At 45.9% G+C, this 6,930-nt stretch overlaps 1 protein-coding gene across 2 annotated transcripts in view; it reads left to right on the top strand.

The window, feature by feature from the left end:
• Positions 1 to 1,405: 1,405 nt before the first annotated feature.
• Positions 1,406 to 6,930, top strand: part of Senp5 (SUMO1/sentrin specific peptidase 5) — a 26,131-nt gene continuing 20,606 nt past the window's right edge. For both annotated transcript variants that reach the window (XM_013019289.1, XM_013019290.1), the window contains exon 1: positions 1,406 to 1,544. The gene's annotated coding sequence lies outside the window, so the exon portion shown is untranslated. The remainder of the gene's footprint in view (positions 1,545 to 6,930) is intronic.

The following is a 6,930-nucleotide window of genomic DNA, read 5'->3' as shown; positions in this document are numbered from 1 at the left end:
AGCACTCTACCACTTGAGCCACAGCGCCTTTTCCGGTTTTCTGGTCGTTTATTGGAGATAAGAGTCTCAAGGACTTTCCTACCTGGGCTGGCTTTGAACCTCCATCCTCAGATCTCAGCCTCCTGAGTAGCTAGGATTACAGGAGTGAGTCACCAGTGCCCAGCTTCAATTACCTTTTCTACCTGTGGAGATATTAGGTCATTACTTAACTCTTTACACAATCAGGCTAAGATCCTACTGTTAGGTAATTAGGTATGTTTAATTAGGTAGCCTATAAACATAATGCCATTGCAGTATTCAGGCAGGAAGAGAAGTCTATTTCACCGAACTGCTTGTTCCTGCTGTGTGTGGTGAAGCATGGCCAAGAAAAGGCGCAGCCAAGGTCCTGCCAGGGTATAAGTGGGGAAGGGGCAGATGGGGATTTGACCTCAGGGCTGGGATCCTCCCAGGGTCTGACTGTAGGGGTGTGTGTATGGGGGGGGAGGTGGCCCAGGATGTAATCTGGTGTTAAAGTGCACCCTGTAACCCCAATTCTTAGGCTAAGGCAGGAGGGTCCGAGTTTGACACCAATCTGGTTTACATAGAAAAACTACTCAACAACAATAAAAAAAAAAAAAAAAAAGCAGCCAGACGCTGATGGCTTGCAATCCTAGCTATTCAGAAGCTTGAGATTTGAGGATTTTGAAGATTGTGGCTCAAAGCCAGCCAAGGCAAGAAAATTTATCTTCACCCAAAAGCTGGAAATGGAGTTGTATCTCAAGTAAGTGGTAGAGAGGGACAGAGCCCAGGTGTTGAGTTCTTGAGTGCACACACACACACACACACACACACACACACACACACGGGTTTTGAGTTAAGTTTTGTTTCAAAATGAAAAGCCTAAGTCATACTTCCCTCCCGGTTGGAAACAGAATATAGAATTTACTGCACAGAGTAAGAACTAGTAGGCCATTGTTTGGAGCTCTTCCCTCCTCGGAAGTTCACAGTTGGGCAGAGCAGGACGGGGCCGGGCAGGGTACAGATGAAGAGGCAAGTCACCACACTAATGGAGAAGATCAAGGTGGGCAGACTGGCCCGCTTGGGCCCCAAAGTGCAGGAACGTGGTTGTTTGGTGGCTTACGAGTTGTGGAGTGATAATTTGGGAAGAGGCCGAAAAGAAATCTCAACGCTTTTCAGGGCTTCCGTAATTCCCCCCTCACGTTTCGTCCAGGTCCCCACTCGAAGTCTGGGACAGCACCACGCGTGGCGACGGGCCCGGGAAGCGGAAGACGGTGGGGGCCTGTGGCCCGCCCCCATCCCCGCTCTCCACATGGGGCGGGCGGGGCTGCAGGCGGAAGGGCTCTCTGGAGGCGGTGACGTAGTAAGTGGGCGCCGGCTTCGCGCAGAGGCTCGGGAGGAAGCTCGGTACCCGTGGCGGTCGCGGACAGGCCGGACACCTCCTTGCTGGCGAAGCTTCCGCGGGTGTTGGCGAAGGCGAGGCCGCAGTCTAGCCTGCCGCGGCGTGGCTGAGGCGATCGGCCAGGTGCAGGGAAGGAGGGATGTAGGTAAGCGGGAGCACCGGCCGAATGACTGACGGACGGATCGCAGCACTGGCCAATTCCTCGCGCCGCTGGGCGCCAGCTCAGCGTCCAGGCCTGGAGGCCTCGAGCCCGAGGCAGCAGCTTCTCCTGCACCGGGTGTTTTCTAGGGACCGGGAAGAGGCTTGTCTAGAGGAGCCGCTGCCCTCCCTTGTTGTTTGTCTGCGAAACCTGGCGCCCCAGGCCGTTGTTCCTGAAGCCGGGAAGCTTTGGTAATAGTGCCGTTAGGTAGAGGCCCCAGAACTGCCGGCTCGCAAGTCAAGGGCTTTGATTTGTTCAATCATCTCTGTATCCTTTCCGTTTTGGTTCTTCCCCCCCCCCCTACGCTCGTGGAACGCTTTTCTAGAGAAAGCGGCTGGTACAATTTGGACATTCAGATGGTGGAAAAGCTACTTTTCTGTGCGGTGTTACTAGTATCCGCCTCCGTTCCGTTCTGTTAGGGTAAGAAGGGACGGGAAGACGAAGTTGGCGTTTTGGACTGAGGAAAGTTGAAATCTTCTCCGGCTATTTGGTAGGAGGTTTTCTTATTTCTTTTTTTGTGGGGGCTATTTGGGGCTTTCGAACCAGGCAGACGCTCTATAGCTTGATTCTCACACACCTCCCCCTCTCTAGTCCTCTTTGCTTTGGCTACTTTACAAATTCTGGAGTAGCAGGGATGATAACTGTGTCCCAGCACAACCAGCTATTGGTTGCAATGGAGTCTCGTGAACTTTCTGCAGAGGTTAGTCTGTAATCCCCCCTTTTTCTTGCTTTCTGAGTAATCAGGGTTACAGGGGAGAGCCGCTATACTTGATGTGGTTTAAATTCACTGTACAGTGGGAGTTTTTTTATACCTATGTAAATTAATTGGGAGAATTAAGTGTTTGAAAATCTACTTAAACTCTGTTTAAGAATATCCAGGGTACTTAAAGGTGAATTCCTAATTATGTTTTTTGCCTTTGGCCCAAAATAACTAAGCTTGATATTTAGAAGGATGCTAGAAGAGATGCTAGGATCTTGTGTGGTCAGATTGAACTGCTTTGTCTGTGCTTTGGATAATTAGCATTTGGAAGCAACCCATTCCAATCACTCTCATGCCTATGGATAAACATTACTGATGTATGATCACTTAAATTAGTTTTGTTCTTTTCTGAAGATGGTGTTTGCCCAGTAGTCTGTTCTTGGGAGAAGCGCTAAGAGAGACTTCATTTATACCTTGGTCCACTATAGAAGGAATCCACTACACATACTTCTGTGGACCTTTCTCACTGAAAATGTACAAAAACAAATTTTCTTTTGAGGTATTGGATGTTAACAATTCTATGTTAACCAGAGAGTTGCCTTTACATTAGAATATTAACCACTCTACAGTGTAATAGGTCAGTTAGAGATTAACTTCCCTACAGTGTAATAATAGGTCAATTAGAGAAGCTTTAGGGGAGGAGAGAGGGAGATACAATGTCTCAGGGGTAGTAGCTGCTCTTGCCCACAGATTTCCTTGCCTCTTTGGGGATGTCCTTAAGTGCATTCTTCACTGTGTTGACATGGAATTGTGAATCTGAAATTTAAAGTCATAAGGAAACTTGAGAGTGCATTATTTCCAGAACCTACTTGAGCATTAGTTGGAGAATTCAAGCAGCTAAGAGACATAGCACATATCAGTAATCCCAGGCTATGGTATGGGGATTGCTTGAGGCCGTCCCAAACAACCTAGCAAGACCCTGTTGCAAAAAAAAACAACAGAAGTGGATTCATGTCTTAAAGTGGTTGAGCATTAGCAAAAGAACTCAACAAAAACAACATCAAAAGAAAACAACTTAGATGCTTGGTCTAAAGTGAAACCTGGTTATTTGTGTGTGTGTGTGTTCATTTGTTTTTAACAGTTCATTTATTTTGTCAGCTTGAACTCAGGGCCTGTGCAGTCTCTCAGCTTTTTACTCAAGGCTAGTGCTGTACCATTTTGAGCCACAGCCTCACTTCTGGTTTTCTGGTGGTCAGTTGGAGATAGAGTTTCATGGACTTTCCTGCTTGGGCTGGCTTCATACTGTTCTCAGATCTCAGCCTCCTGAGTAGCTAGGATTACAGCATGAGCCACAGGTGCCCAGTTTGTATTTATTTTTAAAGTTTCTTAATGGCTGGGGTAATGTGTGAAGCCCTGGTTCTATTTTGAAACACCCTTCCCTCCCCCCAGAAAGGCAGAACACCTGCCTAGCAATTGTGAGGCCTTAAATTCAGACTTCATTGCCTCTCTGTGGGAGTGGATGCGACTTCTCAAGTGACACTGTTGCTTTGAAATATAAATAAGGTTTCACATTTTAGTTTATAAACAGGTTTAGCAAATTATCTAATTACCACATTATTATTTTAACTTCCTTTTCTTAACAAACAACCTAGTTGAATTAGTAGTAGTATTCATATTTTAAAGTGCCCTGAGCCCAGAAATAGTAGTATCTTTTTTTTTAGGTCTTAGAATGGGACTTGAACTTGGTACCTGACTCTTTCACTCATTGGCTAGTGACAACTGAGCCATACATCCAAAAGCCAAGGGTAATATCTTTGTAATTGAGTTTTTGTTGTTTCCTAGCAGCTAAAACTCCCTAACAGTTTTTTTTTTTTTTTTTTTGTCGGTTGAACTCTGGGCCTGGACGTTGTCCCTCAGCTCTTCAACTCAAGGATAGCGCTCTACCACTTGAGCCACAGCGCCACTTCCGGCTTTTTTCATTTTGCTTATGTGGTGCTGAGGAATCGAACTCAGGGCCTCAGGCATGCAAAGCAAGCGCTCTACCGCTGAGCCATCTTCCCAGCCCCTTCCTAACAGTTTTTAATGACAGTAGATTATTACATTGAAGTTTCTTACTAATTGTTACTTAGATTAGTTGATTGTCCACATTACATGAAGATTGTATCACTTTGTAAATTAGGTATTTGTTAGGCTTGTATGTGAAGCCTTCAAAAACTATGGGAAACCTATGCATTAGTAGCTCACGCCTGTAATCCTAGCTACTCAGGAGGCTAAGATCTGAGGATTGAGGTTCAAAGCCAGTCCGGGCAGGAAACTCTGTGAGACTCTTTTTTTTTTTTTTTTTGTCGGTCGTGGGGCTTGAACTCTGGGCCTGGGCACTGTCCCTCAGCAATTCAGCTCAAGGCGACGCTCTACCGCTTGAGCTACAGCGCCACTTCTGGTTTCCTGGTGGTTTATTGGAGATAGGAGTCTCACGGTCTCTCCTGCCCGGGCTGGCTTTGAACCGCGATCCTCAGATCTCAGCCTTCTGAGTAGCTAGGATTACAGGTGCCCGGCTTTCCGTGAGACTCTTATCTCCAATAAACCACTCAGAAAACCAAAGTGGTGCTGTGGCTCAAGTGGTAGAACGCTTGCCTTGAGCTGAAGAGCTGAGGGATAGCACCTAGGCCCAGAGTTCAAGTCCTGTGACCAACAACAACAACAAAAAGACTATGGGAAAATTCTGATATTTCCTTCCACTAGGGTTTGCACGAAGGATCTGGCATTTAATCAACTTGCTTGTTTAGCTGGCAATCTACCACTTGAGCTACACACTTCCAGCCTGACGTAGCTAAGTAGCTAAGAATTAGAGGGATGAGACACTAATGTGATTTTGTTGTTGTTTTATATTAGTACACAAGGGTGAATGCGTTGTGACATTTCACGCAAGTATACAATCTCTCCCTTCCTAAAACAATTTCAACAGGTTCTATTGTTCTGCTTTGACCATAATAAGTTATCTTTTTATATTACTTTTTTTCACTGTTTTTGAGACAAAGTTTTATTATGTAGCTCAGGCTGGCCTTGGCCTTCTGAATGCTATGATTGTAAGCATGAGCCACTATGTCCACCAATAATGTTCCTTTTTTTTTTGTTTTTTGTGCTTCTTTTTTTGGTCATTGGGCTTGAACTCAGGGCCTAGTACTGTCCTTGAGCTCTTTTGCTCAAGGCTAGGGCTCTACCGCTTTAAGCCACAGCACCACTTCTGGTTTTTGAGTGGTTAATTGGAGATAAGAGTCTCATGGGGACTTTTCTGCCTGGGTTGGCTTTGAACTGTGATCCTCAGATCTTAGCCTCCTGAGTAGCTAGGATTACAGGCATGAGCCACCAGTTCCCAGCAATAATATTTCTTTTGGTCGTTTAACTTTAAGCTTTATTGACTGGAACATGAAGATGTAGTTCCCTTTCACCTCTGCTCCTTACTTTCTTTCTTTTTCTTTTTTTTTTTCAGTCCTGGAGCTTGAACTCAGGTCCTGGGCACGGTCCTTGAGCTTCTTTTGCTTATGGCTAGCACTCTACCACTTGAGCCACAGCACCACTTTTGGCTTTTCCTGTTTATGTGGTTGTGAGGAATTGCACCCAGGGCCTCATGCATGCTAGGCACTAAGCCACATTCCCATCCTGCTCCCTACTTTTGTATGCATCCACATTTATCACATCCACCATCCTTCCAGACAGTGCTACTTACTGTTAGAGGCTAGAATCAAGCTTCCTGAATGGTAATGTCTTTTTAGGTGAGATAGTTCATCATTATCCTGTCCATTACATGTTATTTAGCATCCCTAAACTCTGGCGCTGTAAATACAAGCCTGAATTAACTATAACAACCAGAAATTTTCCACATATTTCTAAATGTTTGAGTATGGTGTATGGAATAAGTAGTTATGAACTGTTGGATTTCCCAGCAACTAGGAGGCTGAGGCAGGAATATAGGTGTTTGAGATCTGCCAGGGCTCTATACAAAGATTCATTACCCTTCCTCCCTCCCTCCCTCCCTCCTTTCCTTTCTCTCTCCTTTCTTTCTTTCTTTTTCTTTCTCTCTCCCTCCCATCCTCCCTCCTCCCCTCTCTTTTTCTCTCCCCCCTCACCCCCATCCCCCTTCCTTCAGTGTGTGTGTGTGTGTGTGTGTGTGTGTGTGTGTGTGTGTGTGTGTGTGTGTGTGTGAGTGTGTTTGTTAGTCTGGATTTTAAACTCAGGGCCTGGGAGCTATCCCTGAGTTCTTTTATTCAAAGCTAGCCTTCTACACTTTGAGCCACAGCACCACTTCCAGTTTTTGAATGGTTAATTGGAGCTGAGAGTCTCATGGACTTTTCCTGCCTGGGCTGGCTTTGAACTGTGATGCTCAGATCTCAGCCTCCTACTAGCTAGGATTAGTGAGCCACTGGTGTCCAGCAGGAAACTACACTTGAAACTTATTTCTGCCTAAGGTAGATAATAAATAAGGTCTTTTTTTCGCCGGGCGCTGGTGGCTCACGCCTGTAATCCTAGCTACTCAGGAGGCTGAGATCTGAGAATCGCGGTTCAAAGCCAGCCCGGGCAGGAGAGACTGTGAGACTCCTATCTCCAATAAACCACCAGAAAACCGGAAGTGGC

The sequence above is a fragment of the Dipodomys ordii genome, unplaced genomic scaffold (assembly GCF_000151885.1).
Source record: "Dipodomys ordii isolate 6190 unplaced genomic scaffold, Dord_2.0 Scaffold45, whole genome shotgun sequence".
Classification (NCBI taxonomy): domain Eukaryota; kingdom Metazoa; phylum Chordata; class Mammalia; order Rodentia; family Heteromyidae; genus Dipodomys; species Dipodomys ordii.
This window is presented reverse-complemented; position numbering and strand designations above follow the sequence as displayed.